The sequence below is a fragment of the Rhinatrema bivittatum genome, chromosome 4 (assembly GCF_901001135.1).
Source record: "Rhinatrema bivittatum chromosome 4, aRhiBiv1.1, whole genome shotgun sequence".
Classification (NCBI taxonomy): domain Eukaryota; kingdom Metazoa; phylum Chordata; class Amphibia; order Gymnophiona; family Rhinatrematidae; genus Rhinatrema; species Rhinatrema bivittatum.
Genome location: NC_042618.1, coordinates 111,117,599 through 111,133,670, shown reverse-complemented (window position 1 = coordinate 111,133,670; position 16,072 = coordinate 111,117,599). Strand labels below are relative to the sequence as shown.

The window sequence follows — 16,072 nt, the reverse complement described above, 5'->3', positions numbered from 1 at the left end:
GCGGGCCATGGAGTGGCAGCACCGACGCTGCCATCAGACTCAGCTCAGAATACTGGAGTCAGGCAAATATCTGCGGCACTACCTGAGGAGCAGGGGGTGCCGGAGGATGTTACAGTCACTGTAGTTACACTGGGTCCATAGGTATGCTACTCAAGAGGGTTCCTCGGTGGAAGATCATGGTAGTGGTCTGCAGAGCGGGGTACACCAGCGAAGGTTCCTCTAGTAATCACGGCAATGGTCCATAGAGCAGGGTACACCAGAGAGAAGTCCCACATAGATGACACAAGTGGAGGTCCACAGTGTGGTACTCACAGCAGCTGGAGAAGAGTAGAAGTTCCGAAGAAAGCCTCGGGAAGCAAGGCAAGCAGTAGGCCGGGTGACAGGCCCTCCGAAGAGCAGACAGCCAAGAGACGAGGAATGCCCCCGAGGAGTGGGTACCTGGAAGTCTCACAACATGGAAGCAGGAACCGGAAGAACGCTGAAGAGAGTAGGTAAATGCAGCAAGTGAACTCATTGCCAAGTTGCCGGCTGTCTGGGCTGGCAAGCTTAAATACCAGAGTAGAGTGACGTCATCAGATGGGGACGCCCCCGAGGTTCCTGCCATGACGTGGTTAAAGCTGGTCAGGATGCGCGCACGCCTAGGGAACCCCGAGAGGAAGATGGCGGTCGGCAGCATCCATGCTGCTCAGGAAGGCCCGGGAACGGAGGCCAGAAGGCTGGTGGTGGCTGGCAGAAGCCGCGAGTTCACCCAACGTAGCCAATGCAGCAAAAAGAGAGGTGAGCAGCAGCGATTGCAGATGTCTACGACCGCGGAGCATAACATTAATAAACACTATGCTACCAGAGATTATTAAGAAAGCTTGAAGCTTCTTGCCTCACCTCTCTCTGAAGCCCTGCAACAATCTCCCACAAATGCAGAGTGTCCTGTGTTATTGCACAATTGTACGGGAAAGCAAAGGTCTCAGCCACTCAGAGTACAGCTGCAGTAGTATCGTAGGCACCTAACTGGGAAGACTAGCATTCAAGTCCCACTGTTGATGGACTCTCTACCTTGGTAACATCAAGCTAGGTTGAGAGAACATTGTACAAGTCTCATCTTTGTGTGAGTTTCCTCACTCAGAAGGACATCAAATCTTCACAAGAGTGCACCTTTCTGTTCATACGTCTCACTCTGAATGTCAAAGTGGCCCCTAACCCCTACACCACTACTTAAACCTCACCTCGAGTTATCTCATTACACTTCTACACAGAAAATATTTCTTCCAAAGGAAGCTCTCTGGTCACTATCAGGCCTGTGGTCACTATCTCTGATGACCCCATGCTCGACTCACACTCATATTGTCCTATACTAAACCATTATAAAGTGCATGATAGTCCAACAGCAAGGTTCCTACTTTACAAAATCAAAAACGGTCACCAGTTACTAAACTCTGAAAGAATGAAACCTTGATCATTTGCAAAAAATGGAACTTGCTAATTACAGCATTAATGAAATACTAATGCACTACTCACAATAATGATTCTGCCAGTCGCTGCACAACTGTAGACTCCTTCCCAGTGCAACAGCCAGCTGGTGGGGCACACCTGATGCCAGGGCTCAGTTCCGTTTCACTCTTGCAACCCTGGCGTGGATTCTCCAAAGCGGGAGTGGGGGAGATGTAACCTCCAGAGCCCAAGGTATTTAAACAGTGTTAACCAAGGAAATACTTGCCGCAAGGTACAATGTTACAAAATTAAAAGATTATACTAAACAGTTTAAATAAAATTAGTTGCAACTGGTAAAGTCTCTAAAGCACTTAGAATCCAGAGCAGATACTGCATTGTATCAAAGGAATTACAGATTCTTGCTATTTAACTCTCCTCGAATTCCCTCACTCCTCTTCTTATGATTTAAGGCCCCCTTGAACATATGCTAGGCTCCCAGCTTCTCAAGGACCCCTCTTGGTATCTGCCTCATCAATGCCTGAATCTCTCTTACACACACTACCCCTTCTCCCCTCCAGACTCCTGGAACACTGGATATACAGCACTGGTTCCTTTACTCCTCTCCTTCCGTATGTCCGGTCAGGCATCTAACACTCACTTTTCGATGACCCTGTTTGTTCAGACACAGAACTTAGATAAGGTCTTCCTTCCCCCACAGAAAGACAAACCCAAGGTGAAAGGTTTACTCCCTCAGAGGCCGATGCAATAAAGTGCGACCAGCCTAACGCACAGGTTTACGTGTGGTTAGACGTGTGGTTAGACGTGTGCTTTGGACATGCTAGACTAGCACCCGATGCAATAAGGAGATTTAATGCGTTCAAAACACACGCCCAAACGAATGCGTAGCTGATAGCGCCCATCACAATAAATTCCATGTAGATGAGGTTATCAAATATTACCCCGGATGCAGAAAATCACTGGGCACCTAATGCACACTTTTTAACGTGGCAAATTTAACTCCAGCCCTGGGTCAATCTGCGAGTCAAAGGCTTATGAGATATTAAAAAATACGCTCCTCTGTGGCTCCTCCTACTTAGTTTCACTGTGACACTTAAAATTTATTGCTTGCAATGTTGAAAAATAAATGTATATTGGCTTGATCTGAAAAAACTAAATTCTTCTGGACTCAATTTAGACTCCCTTAGCAAGGGCTGCTTAACTATGGGCATCTTCAGAATCCTCAGCAAAATCGGTCAGAAGAAGCAGGATAAAAATGGGCGATCATATTGAGTGCCCATTGCAATTGTGGGCACCTGATGCATTTGAGTGCTAGGGATGCACAATCTTTCCCTAACGTGTCCTTTTTTTTTACACACAGCCCCTCATTTAAATACTGCATTGGGTGCCATGGGGATGTGGCTGCGTGTGTGTTGGGAAAAAGGGCATTCCATACGAGCGCCCGTTTTCAAAACTCGTCTTATTGCATTGGCCCCTCAAAGTGGGGATACTCCCCACCTCGCTGATGGATTCTCCGGGAACAGCTACTTTTAGTAAAGTATCACAAGTACTACCACCAGGAACTGTAGATTTGGCCCTCTGTATTCACTGTGCGACTATGGAGCACTGGGGACAGTAAGCAGATTTGGCCTTTCCCCAAGCACCAGATTCAGTCAGAGGGTTGAGAGACTGGACTTCTCTCACTCCTAAGTGCTATCCTTCAGGCCGATACAGAAAAACGCGCGGGAGAGCTGGCAAGCCCCAACTCTCCCGGTGCGCGCACAGGCCACTCTCCTGGGCACGTGATTCAGGAGGGTGGCCTATGCAAATTAGGGCCCGCGGTAAAAGGAGCGGCGGCTGTCAGTGGGTTTGACAGCTGACATTCAATTTTGCCGGCATCGGTTCTCAAACCCGCTGACAAGCCACGGGTTCGGAAAACAGACGCCGGCATAATTGAGCGTCCGTCTTCCGACCCGCAGGCCACGGGCCGATTTTTTATTTTTTTTAAATTTTACTTTTGGGGCCTCCGACTTAATATCGCTATGATATTAAGTCGGAGGGTGTACAGAAAAGCAGTTTTTTCTGCTTTTCTGTACACTTCCCCGGCGCCGGCAGGCGTTACTTTCTGTATCGCACGGGAATAACTAATAGCGCCCGCAACATGCATTTGCATGTTGCGGGCGCTATTAGTTTCGGGGGGGTTGGACGCGCGTTTTCGACGCACTATTACCCCTTACTTTATAAGGGGTAAAGCTAGCTCGTCGAAAACACGCGTCCAAACCTGGGCTAACAGCGCGCTCTGTACTGTATCGGCCTGCTTCTGAACAAAATAATTTTGGCCTTGTCTCTCCAAACCTGACTGCGCCACTGTAGCCACTCTTTGAGGTGAATGCCATAGCAAAATGGTTTAGTTCACCCACTGCTCTGACCATCTCCCTGTTGGGAGGAGCATAGCTAGTGAAGGGACGGTCAGTCCTGTTATACAACAAGGTAAAGGAGTTAAGCTGTTTGGGGCAAGGGAGGGCAGCAATTAAAGTGAAAACATCTCATCAACTTCGTTTTCAGAACAAGTTCAGAATTCTATGGCAACTTAAAAGATTGTTTTTTTTGGATGCTGCAGAAAGAGATGGGCTGCTTGGTGCAGCCACCACAATTATAGACTTGTTCTTGATTGCAAGGTTAATTCCCTCCCACACTTGCTCTTTCATCCTTTTTGCCCTCTCCTCCCATTCTCCAGCTTCTATAAAACGCTGGTGCTTCTCTTGGGGCAACGGTCCCTCTCTTGCACAGCCTGGTAAGCGGTTAAGCAGTTTTTGGTGGGCTTTATTAGGCTGCTCCAGTGACAGTCGGTAGCCTTTGGTGCTTGATCCACGGGCAACTCTTCTTCTTCAGCTGGCAAGGACTGGGGAATCTCTGCCAGCCCTACTGCTCCGGCCACTGGAGGTACACCCAGAGCACATGTTCATACTTTCTCTGCCAGCCTGCCTGCTGCTACTCCCTACCTGGTGACATCCGTGTCACAGACAAACAGATGAACAAATTAAAAACGTTTCCCCCCCACTCCATGAAACATGATAAAGAAAGATGTAATGTGCCTACATATGAGAAAGAGAGAGAGGTTGAAGGTATTACTGATGTCACTGCTGCAGGCCTGAAATCAAAAAGCTTGCCAGAGAGGAGGGGGATTAACAATATACAGAATTCGTTTATTACAGGAAGCAAACATGCAAAAGAGTTAAGTTAGCTCAAAACTAAAATGTGTGAGCAGTAGCACCAATCATCAAAGCTTCCACCACAGATGCATCTTTCATAAGCATTCATAATTTAGTCACCTTTATAGAAATACAAATAAAGATATTAAAAGTAAAGTAAATCTTTCATTCACTTACCTCATGTTTGGATTGAACAAGGGTAGGGACTTTTATTTTCAGTTTTTATTTTATTTTTCTTGATAATTTGTCAGTGTTTATTATAAAAAATGAAAATGGGAGAAAATCAGTGGAAAAAAAAGCAGTCATTTTTTTCCCATTGGTACATTTTTGTTCGTTATAATAAACACTGATAAATTTCCAGGAAAAAAAAAATAAACTAAAAAGGAAGGTTCCTAAATAAGGGCTAATTAATGCTGGCTTTGGGCTTTAAAAGGCTGCATTAGAAATTTGAAATAGCTTACTTGTTAGCCTTTTGGCTAAGATCCAAACGCTGTGTCTGAGATATGAGTTGATTGTCCCTTTTCAGCCTTTTAACTGAGAACCTGTAGAATATGGGGGCTATAATACCCTGCCACCCAACCCGGTTATATCACAGCTATGGCCAAAGTACTAACCAGGACAAGGAAACCTCCTGTTTTAGTTAACAAAAAAGAAACAGGAAGGGTGGCTTTATATTTAAATTTCCCAAGGCAGCCCTTTTTTCTGTTGGTGTGGCTGGGAAAAGGTGCAGATAAATGAAAGATCTGTGAGGAAGTCTTGATAGCCAGTTGATGACATCTGCTGGCTAAATGGATTGCTTAAGCAGGTTTGGGGCAGGAGTTTGCAGTACAGCTTACTGACTGCACCTCCCCACATAAGAGGCCTTGCTCACTAATTAGGCCCATTGTTCGGGTCTGCATGTGTGCAGTTCAGTGCAGACCTTGGAAACTCAAAAGCCAACATTTCTCAGACCCCTGTTACCAGTCCAAACATAAGGTGAGTGAATGAGAGTCCTGCTCTTATTTTGCATGTTTATATTTGAGGTGGGGTTTTTTTAGGTAACTGAATTCTGACTGTATATGAAAGAAAGATGCATAACTGGTCAGTAGCTTAAGGCTAGAGCCTCAGAGGCTGGCATTGCTACTCACAAATTTAATTCGTGTGCCAATTCAACCCCTTTGTGTGTGTTTTTACTAGGCATCCAATATATGCATGCATATTTTACAGGTAGCATAAGTGGAAATGTTTCTGAACGCAAACTGCTGCGATAAAACTGATTATGAATGTCATTGCTAATTTAGGAAACACATGGCATATTGTAGTACTAAAAGTACATTTGAGCATGGGAATGGAAGCAATAAAGGTGACTTAAAGACTGTTAGCAATGGGAAGTCACTGTTCAGCTTTGCTGTTTTCCTCTATTAATAAAAAATGGTATACTGATTTTTTTTCCTGTTTTGTATTAGCTGAAACTTCTGGTCTGTGAATTTATTTCCCTGTCCCCAGTGGGCTCACAATCTAAGTGTGTAATGCCCATAATCTGTTAACGTAATACATTTAACAATCATAATAAAGAAAAAGTATGTCACCTTAAAAACTATGGGTGCAACATAAACTTCTAGCTGAAGAAGGTGTTTTTCTTGGAGTCCTAAGGCCCTGAAATAACTATCTTCTTTTTCAGTCTGTTTTTATCCCACATCCAGAGAATGTTGGTGGAATATACCTAATCCTGCCTTCCCCCCTCTACTTCTGTTTTCCCATTCCAAAGGGTGTGGCTGCTGTGTTAACTGGGCTGGGTACAGAGAACAGGTTATGATGATGAAGCACTACCGGAGTCCAATTACACCGTGCAGGCTCTGGCCGGCTGCAGCACTGGCAGGCAGTGGAATGCAGCAAATCCACAGGCAGCTGCTCGGTCATTCATACCTGGCAGCCTGTGCCGGTCCTCCCTCTTGCTCATTTTTTCAATATTTATATTTGTGATCAGTCAGCCGCTTCAGAGCAGATTATATTTGGATACTGTAGGTATTTCCCTGACTCCAGAGGTCGTACATGGAAGTGATCTTATCTTTTTTACGTCAGTTCGGTGGAGGATACACTTGTGCATGAATGTGTTGTAACTTCTAGTTCTGCATGAAAAAGACAGTAGCTGATGAAGCCGTCCGGTCTGGCAGAGTGGAAATGCTAAAGTTTAGCAACCTAGGCATAGAATGTATATTGCCATATCCTTTCTGCTTTGCTGGTGTTGGCCCAACTGACTTCATGCCCTGACCTCCCATCATTATCAGTCAGTACAGCTTTGGCAAGGGCTTAGTTAGGTTCATTCAGAGCACAGCATTAAATCCATGGATAAAATCCACTGCACAGCAATTGCATCAGTGTGTTAGATTTCTATCTCTGAAAAATATCCTACAATTATAGCAAAAGCTCTTTCATTAGAAATATAAATTGAATATTTTGCTAGAAATCCATTTTTGATGGTAGTATTGGATGTATGTAGAGCAATAGTGATGGGTATTCCTAGATTCCATGATTCATCTTGTATTAATGAGACCTAGAACCTAATTAGTTTAATTTAACAGGAAAGCAAACGTCTTCCACCACCAGGCACATTGTGATGCACCACAAAACGTACTCGGTACCTGCCGTACCATAACAGCAGTAACCTTACTGCAGGGCCTGTGGATCCTGTTAGGGAAAGCCCTTTCCCCCACAGGCTGCTCTCCTACTGTCTACTTTCTAAACACATCACTGCTTTGTCTTTCACTAGACTTCTCAGTTTCTTGTCGCCTGTATGACTGACTCTTTCACAGCTAGTTAGTATTCTAATCGGTCTGCATTGTTCTTTTATGAATGAGATCAGCACTTACTTCACTTCTGATGACACTATTAGGCCCTATTATATTTCTAGTGCATGAAACAGCAAACCCTTCCTTCCCCCCACCCATCCATACCTGGGACTTTTGAGTTGTGGTCACCCTGAGATTTGGTGTAGATCTGGGGGAGGGGGTGCATCAACTTTTTTTTTTTTTTCTTCTGCTTCAATCCCACCAGTCACACATGCATATTCTCTATCGTCCTGCACTCTCCCCCCTTCTCTAGGAATAGACACAGAAGGACTCTTACCCTGAGAGCAGCTCTCTGTGCCCTTCTCTACCAGGCAGCCTTCAGGGCAGGGGAGAGGCTGGTTCAGGCAGAGAAGGTAAAAAGCCATTCTGCTTTCTAATCTAGCCCCTCCTTTTCCTATGTTCTACACAAGAGAAGGGAGGAGGAGGAAGGAATGAACAGAAGAAGAGGTACCTGCTCCTGAACATAGCCCCCTCCCCTGGGCTGCAGAAGCAGTAGTGTCACTGCCCCCTTCTGACCCATACCGTGTTGGCAATAGGGTAGCTACAGCGCTGGGTCTTATGTATTCCGCCACCAGGCTAGAAATGTAATATTTTGCTACTATGGCTGCTGTTTTTCCCCCATTATGAGAAGTTTTTTTCCTGCTCACTCTCTCTTGTGATGAGGCTTTAACTTTTTCTGTCAGCTTTGGGATATGTGCATCTCGGATATCTTTGTATTTTGCTCACTACAGTTCAGTTTTTGTCTGCATATTTCTATTTCTAGCTTGTGGTCACGTATTCTGTATTTGCTGAAGATCTCTTTTTTTCTGCATGTGTTAACAAGGTGAGAGATCAGAATACCTCACCTAGCATGTAGTTTATGTGTAGAAATTTGTAGCAGTCCAGCTTGTTTTGTTTTCCAATCTGTATCTCCCAGTAAAAGGTATATTGGTATTCTAGGGCAGTTACACTGTTTGCATCTCTGCCATTTTTGTAGGCCAGGTGGCTGCTGAAAAGCTATGCTGCTCCCTTATCTAGACTTTCTTCCTGTCCTGCAGGGAACATGAAGGGAAGGGAGGTGAGGCTGGCGTGAATAAGAGTTCAGTTTTTGTTTGATATTTATTTTTATAATTTGTGGTCTCGAGTATTTCTGTATTCTGCTAATGTTCAGCTTGCTCTGTTTTCCCAACAGGAAGCGTATTACTAATAATTCATTTTAGCTTTCCCCAAAAGTGTATAATCTAAGTGGGTAGCTGAAGCAAGAGGAAATAAAACAATTTGCCCAAGGTGTGTCAGTGGGAGGAGTGGGATTTGAACCCAGTTTCCCTGGTTCTCAGCCCATTGCTTTGATCACTAGGTTATGTCTTTTCCCTGCTTGAAAAAATAGTAATGCTGCTCTAGGACCAGTGTAATATTTGGCTTGCTGCCTTTTCACAGATTTCTGGGAGTTAGTACTGTTTTTAGTATGGTAGGTTTGCTCTATAGGTTCTTAGTGACTTTTTTTTTTGCAGGATTTTGTGTTACTTCATAGTGTGTCTGGCAATAATGGAGGGAGTTGTCACTGTTAATGAGGTGATAAAAGAATTTGAACATTCTTTTGTATGTTAAGTAGTAAGGAGACATGTCCTAGTTTAGCCCAGCCAGCCATTTAAAAGGCAGCCTTCATTCTGGATTTCTTGTTAATTGCTTGCATTTAGATTAAATAAAAACGCAATATATGTAAATTTAATTTTTTTGCAGGCTACCCCCAAAATCACAAACAGTCATCAGACAGATCTGATTTTTGAAATATCTGTATTATGCTCGATATTTAAACATATTGCGGGGGGGGGGGGGGGATTTTCAAAACTGTACATTTTGGTACAAGTCCATGGGTAACTTTACCCACAGGCTTTGCCCTAACTTTCAAAGGGAAGGTATCCAGCATATTTGCCCTTTCAGACACGCGTACTATTGGGTGCTTTTAGGATGGGCAAGTTTCAAGAAATATAGTTTAGTATTAACCATATATCCAGGATTGTGGTGGAGCAGTCATGAATGTTGAATTTAATTATCTAACAGGCCGATTGCAATATCAGCATGCGTTAAAGGGAAGCTCATAATGCAGCGCCCGCTCCCTTATTGTGCGCCCATCCACCTCTCTCTAGGGTCGCCAAATGCAAATGGGCTGCTGCGATAAAAAGGAGGTGCTAAGAGAAATTATGTGACCCTAGCACCTCTGTGGCAGGCACCCAGGCGAGGTGGCTGTCAGCCAGTTAGGAAAAGGGATGCTCAATTAACGAGCATCTTTTTACCTAACCTGTGGCTGTACACAGGTTAGGAAGATGGAAGCTCTGAAATTTGAGTGTCCCTTTTCCTAACCTGACCACCAACACTTCTTTTTTTTTTTTTTTTTTAGTTCCTCTAACTTAATATCACTATTAAGTCGAAGGAAGTACAGAAAAACAGTATTTTCTGCTTTTCTGTACACTTTTTGCGCTCCTCCAAAACTAACCCCTGCTTGGTGAGGGGGAAAAATGTGCACATCGGATGCACTTTTTTTTTCCTTTGGCATTGGGGGAATAGATAATATCATTATTTACATGTGATGAGCGCTATTACCTACCTGCGCGATTGGATGCATGTTTTGGATGTACTTACCCCTGTTTTGCATCAGGGGTTTATGGACGCACATCCAACCGCGCGTTGAACCCTGCGCTGTGGCCAGTGCACAGTACTGCATCAGCCTGAAAATTGTTGAGGGTGGGGGCAAGGCTGAAGTTTAGCCTAGGATACCTAATAAACTACACCAGCCCTGACTACTAGGCTGCTGCTTCTCCTGTTGTATGCTAGTTCATGCATTGGGTTATGGACCATGTTAATCCCAGTTTTAATCCTTAATAAGAGGAGGGATGGCCTAGTGATTAAATTAATGTGTTTGGAACCAGGGAAGTGAGGGTTCATACCCTACCTTTTTTTAATTCTTGTACTGACTTTTTTTTTTTTGTTGTATTTTATTTGGAATGTATATCTTTTTTATAGCCATTAGCATTTTAGTTTCATATTTAATTTTTGTTGTACTTCGCCTTTGAGCTTTTTGAAGGAAAGGAGAGTGATACATGAATAAATGAAACCATGAAATGCAAGAAATGTTGGTATTTGCAGAGCTTCAGGATGGCTGGCCCTGGCTGGGCCCACGCCTTAGTTTTCTCCGTTTGACTCCAGTGTGTCTTAAGTTGCCTTCAGTCACCTTGGCTGCTCGTAAGTGAGCAAGGGCACATAATAAGGTTGGTCAGTCACTGCCCTTGGCCTCCCCTCCCTAGTTCTTTATTTGAAAGAGGAGTTGCAACTTCTAGCCCTTGGGAGCCATGTGGAGAGGAACAATGGTAGGTGGGACATAGCCCCAAGGGGCAGAGCAGGTGGGGGAGGGGGCAGGGCAATTAGTATAGCAGACCCTGTTGATCAGAAGTAAGGAGCGGGAGAGATAGAAAAGGTAATAAAAGGCCCATGTCAGGGGGATGGGCAGACAAATAGCAGGAAAGAAGCAATAGAGGTTCTCATCCCCCACCACCATGCCAACAATCCAATTAACTAGACAAAAAAAAAAAAATTCAGTAGTGTGGGGGAAGGTCTAGGGGCAAATCACCAGCCAAAAAGAAAGATAATAAAATGGGGGCAATCGGGTGCCATTATATAGGGGGGCACCTGGGCTGGTAGTGGGTCCACTTCAAACAGCTCCCAGAGTAGATAAATACAATATAAACAAGAATAAATAACTCAGGCCAGGGGACAGCACAGCACAGCACGGGTGTCCCGTTCCCTGAACATATTGCACAGTGCGGCTTGATGAGGGACAAAGAGGTGGATATAAATAAATGTCTCCTTGTCGGTGAGTGCTTCATTAGCGCAGGTATTGGGGTAGGTAAATGCTTTAGTTTATTTAAAACGATGACTTTTATATGTTTACTGTTTTTTTTGGTTCTGATTGAAGATGGTGTTAGGTTATGTTGGAATTAATAAACGTTTTGGATTCGAAACAGATGTCCCAGTATTTTAGTGGGGGGGGGGGGGGGAGTAGTTAAGAGTGGGGAGGATGCTTGGTGTGGCAGGCCTGCCTTAAGCAGGAGGAGGGAGTGTGCTGGAATTCGTGCAGCAAGAAAAAAAAAAAAAAGTGCCGAGGGTGGTGTAACAGCAACAGAGTAGGGAGAGGTTGGGGGCTTGGAGAAGAGATGAGAGGATGCTGGGTTTGATTCAGCAGCAGAAGGGACTGTTCCATGCTGAGGTTCCTGGAGCAGCCGGCGGGGGGAGGCGCTGCAAGTGCTGAGCTACCTGCAGCGTCTGGAGGGAGAAGAGGTGAGTGGCTAGGTAGGTGCAGCAGGAGCCATAGAAACATATAGAAACATAGAAATGACGGCAGAAGAAGACCAACCGGTCCATCCAGTCTGCCCAGCAAGCTTCACACATTTGTTCTCATACTTAACTGTTTCTCTTGGCTCTTAGTAACCTTATGTTCTAATTCCCTTTTCACCCCCACCATTAATGTAGAGAGCAGTGCTGGAGCTGCTTCCAAGTGAAATATTAAGTTTGATTAGTTGGGTAAGCGGCAGCATAGCTCTCTGCCATGAAGCAGAGGGCAATGCTGGAAATGTGTGAAGTATCAGTTTTTCTTTTCCCCTGTCATTGAAGCAAGGAGTCATGCCGGACATGCACCGAAAGTGAAGAATGCCTTGAAAGTCACATTAACTATCATCAAATATTGAAAAGCCTAATAATTGGTAATACCTATAAGCCCATGAACCCATCCCTGTTTTTTTTTCTTTTTTTTCTTTTCTTTTTTTAATTGGGAGATGGATGCCCTTCATCCTTCTACTCTGTGAAGGTGGACACCTACCACCGGCCACTGGCATCCCGCTCCGTTAATGCCTCTGTGGCTACTGCCGCTCCATGCAGTGTTTTACTACCTGCTCTTTATATGCGTCCTCTAGAACTGATGGATCCCATCCCTGGGTTTTTTTATTATTGATTTAATTGGGAGATGACAGCCCTCCATCCTTCCGCTCCGTGAAGGTGGACACCTACCACTGGCCACTGGCATCCCGCTCCGTGAATGCCTCTGTGGCTACTGCCGCTCTGTGCAGTATTTTACTACCTGCTCTTTATATGGACACCTACCACTGGCCACTGGCATCCCGCTCCGTGAATGCCTCTGTGGCTACTGCCGCTCCGTGCAGTATTTCACTACCTGCTCTTTATATGTGTCCTCTAGACCTGATGGATCCCATCCCTGTTTTGTTTTTTGTTTTTGTTTTTTATTTAATTGGGAGATGACAGCCCTACATCCTTCCGCTCCATGAAGGTGGACACCTACCACTGGCCACTGGCATCCCGCTCCGTGAATGCCTCTGTGGCTACTGCCGCTCCGTGCAGTATTTTACTACCTGCTCTTTATATGCGTCCTCTGGACCTGATGGATCCACAATATTTATCCCATGCCCCTTTGAAGTGCTTCACAGTTTTGGACTTCACCACTTCCTCCGGAAGGGCATTCCAGGCATCCACCACTCTCTCCGTGAAGAAATTCTTCCTGACATTGGTTCTTAGTCTTCCTCCTTGGAGCCTCAGCTCGTGACCTCTGGTTCTGCTGATTTTTTTCTGTTGGAAAAGGTTTGTCATTGTCTTTGGATCGTTAAAGTTTTTCAAGTATCTGAAAGTTTGAATCATATCACCCCTGCTCCTCCTTTCCTCCAGGGTGTACATATTTAGATTCTTCAATCTCTCCTCGTATGTCAACCGATGAAGACCCTCCACCTTCCTGGTCGCCCTTCTCTGTACCGCCTCCAACTTGTCCTTGTCTCTTTGTAGATACGGTCTCCAGAACTGAACACAGTACTCCAGGTGAGGCCTCACCAAGGACCTGTACAAGGGGATTATCACTTCCCTTTTCTTACTCGATATTCCTCTCTCTATGCATCCCAGCATTCTTCTGGCTTTTGCAATCGCCTTGTCGCATTGTTTCGCCGTGTGAGAGCCATGGTGAGAGTGTCTGGTTCTTGCCACAGCGGGTGGGAAAGGGAGTGTAGTAATCTTTCATTCGAGAAGAGAGAATGCCGAGGTTGACGTAGCAGGAAGAGGGGAAGGATGCTCTTGAGTATTTTCAGCAGCAGGAGGAAAAGGAGAGGTGGGGGTTGGTGGAGCAGCAGCATCGGGAGGGGAAGGGAAGAAGATCTGGGAGAGGTAGGGCAGTGAAGTTACCAGCCTCGGATTGCAGAAGCTGTCAAAGAGAGGAGTGGTTTGTAGGAGACTCGCCGAGCTGTGCCGTGCCCAGACGAGGAAGTGACGACTGCAGGGAGCGAGGGAGGGAGGCTGCCTGCAAGAAAACAACTTTTTGTTTGTCAATTATTGCTCTCCCCGTTTGGAGTATAAGAGCTGAAGGGGAAATCCTGTGACTTCATCTAACCAGGTAACCTCCTATTTTTGTTTTCTGCAGTTTTTATATTTTGCAGAGTTGTTTGTTTTTATTTTTGCTCTCAAGATCTGTCTTGTCGTTGAGTGGTGGTTTTTTGGCTCAGTAAAGAGGACTGCTTTTTACGATCTGTTCCTGGAATAGTCTGCTAATAAGCCCGCCCCCCCTCGGGGCCTGCTGCGCTCTGCTCTGTGCAGACAGCCCCGGAGCCCTGCCCTGCCCTCCTCCACACGTTGCCCCATGCAGCCCCCCCCCCCAGTCCTGCACGGTCCCGGATCCCACACCCCGTGCCCCCTGCAATCCACCCGAGCCCATTGCACTACTGAGCCTCCCTCCGCCCGCTTCAGCACACTCGCTGCGGCTCTCCGGGTGAAGGGAAAGGAAAGGCTAACGCAGCTCGGATCTTAAGCGCCGTCATTCGCTTATGCAACGAGAAAATGTGAAGAAAAAAAAAAGCAACCGTACTTTCAAGAAGTGAAATAAATCGCACTTCCAGGACCCCACTCGATGCCACCTTAATGCTCTCCCGGGAACTGTGAAGGCCCGCCGGGCTTTTAGCAGTTTGCATCTTATTTCGCTCCTTGTTAATCGCATTATTGTGTTCTTTATATCCTGCATGGGGGAATCGGGAGGGGGGGGGGGGGGTTATTACATTGATTACTTGTCCTCTTACTGCGATTGATTAATTCTGAGAAGCTGCAGCAGCGAGCACTTCGGTATCTTGTTTAGAAGGGGTAAACATGATGACGCCTTCTTTTACCAGTAAAGACAATGATCGGCCCCTACTTCCAGTGGCTCCACAGTTGACAGATTGTTTTTCTATGGAGAAATAGTGCAGGACTCTGCACGGAAGCATGCGCCTAGGATCGTGCGTATTCTACTTTTTTTTTTTTTTCCTTGCCTGCTTTCGAACTCGGTAAGAGGGCAGGGCATCCGTGCCTTCAGCGATTCCGGTACGGCTAAGCACGGACAGGGGATCTCCGGCGCAGAAAATCAAAACGAAGGCACAGTCCCCGGGGCTGTGACGACCAAAGATCTCCTCCTCGCACGGACAGTGGCAGGCCACGTAGCCCGTGTGCAGATGGCACAGTCTGATTAATCTGCAGAGTTTGGGGTAGGGATGTTTGGTTTGTTTCTTGATGTGCAAGAGTTCTCCATTTTTGTGTTACATATTGAGAGCAGTGTCTCCCATCCCCCAGGCTCGGGTGACCTGGGAGAGTGCCATGCGCTGACACTGTGTAATTAAAGGGTGATTGCAGAGCTGTGCATTGCTGTACTGGGTGTTTTACACACACACAGGCCATTGTGCAAGACTTCTGTGCAGGACAAAACGCAGATTTGAATTGCAAATGCCAAACTAGAGAGCGGAGCCGTGGTGTAAGTCGCCAAGTTCCTCTTTGTCCTTTTGACCCGAAGCCAGTGATTTTCTTCCGTATCTTTATTTTATTTTTTTCGGGCCCACTTTTTGAAAACTTATCGACGCATTTGAGAAGTCATTGAGGGCCGGCTCCAGGACTTAGTACATAGGAAGGACCTGGGCCCTGTTCTCTGCTCAGGTTTTCTGCTACCCTGTTTTTGTCGGGGCTAGGGATGCTGCAGAAGTACCCCTCACAGCCCCATGGGGAGGGGGAAGTCATGCAATAGCGACACCTAGTGGCCAGATCTAGTGCTCATGATTATAGCGTTCCAGAAAGCCCTGATGCATGGACTCTGTCCCAGGACTGCTGCTGCAGTGACTGGACTAAATGAAGTGAGTGCATATAAAATAGGTGAAAAATTCCTCAGATCACTTACAATGAAGATTTATGGTGCTGGATCCCATTCTCAGTTCCAACTGATTTGGAAACTGCAAGCCCTGCCCCCCCCCCCCCCCCAAAAAAAAAAAAAGTCAACAGAAAGGACTCTTCTGCATCACAAGAGGAGGGGGTATTACAGCAAGAAAATATAATATTGGTTGGTAAAACAAATTCATTTCCTGCACCCCTTTACATACCTGTTCTCAAACTGGCAAGGGGAACTTACCTCTGCTGGCAGGACAGTTGCTGGACAAAATGTACCCCAGGTGAGGGCTGCTTTGACACCCCCATTTCCTTTCTTGTGCAGGCTGACCCAGATGAGGCTGTGGTGATCTCTGCTCTCCAGCTTGGTGCCCAGAGCAATCTCCCTTCTTGCCCATCCTCTGCAGTGGC

The 16,072-nt window shown here is 45.8% G+C and overlaps 1 protein-coding gene across 5 annotated transcripts in view; it reads left to right on the top strand.

The window, feature by feature from the left end:
• The first annotated feature begins 5,409 nt into the window (after positions 1-5,409).
• ELMSAN1 (ELM2 and Myb/SANT domain containing 1) overlaps positions 5,410-16,072 on the top strand; it is a 120,987-nt gene continuing 110,324 nt past the window's right edge. For 3 of the 5 annotated variants that reach the window (XM_029598674.1, XM_029598670.1, XM_029598675.1), the window contains exon 1: positions 13,733-13,880. The gene's annotated coding sequence lies outside the window, so the exon portion shown is untranslated. Of the gene's footprint in view, positions 5,610-13,732; positions 13,881-14,855; positions 14,998-16,072 lie in introns of those variants that run through there. The other 2 variants (XM_029598671.1, XM_029598673.1) reach the window with 2 other exon arrangements.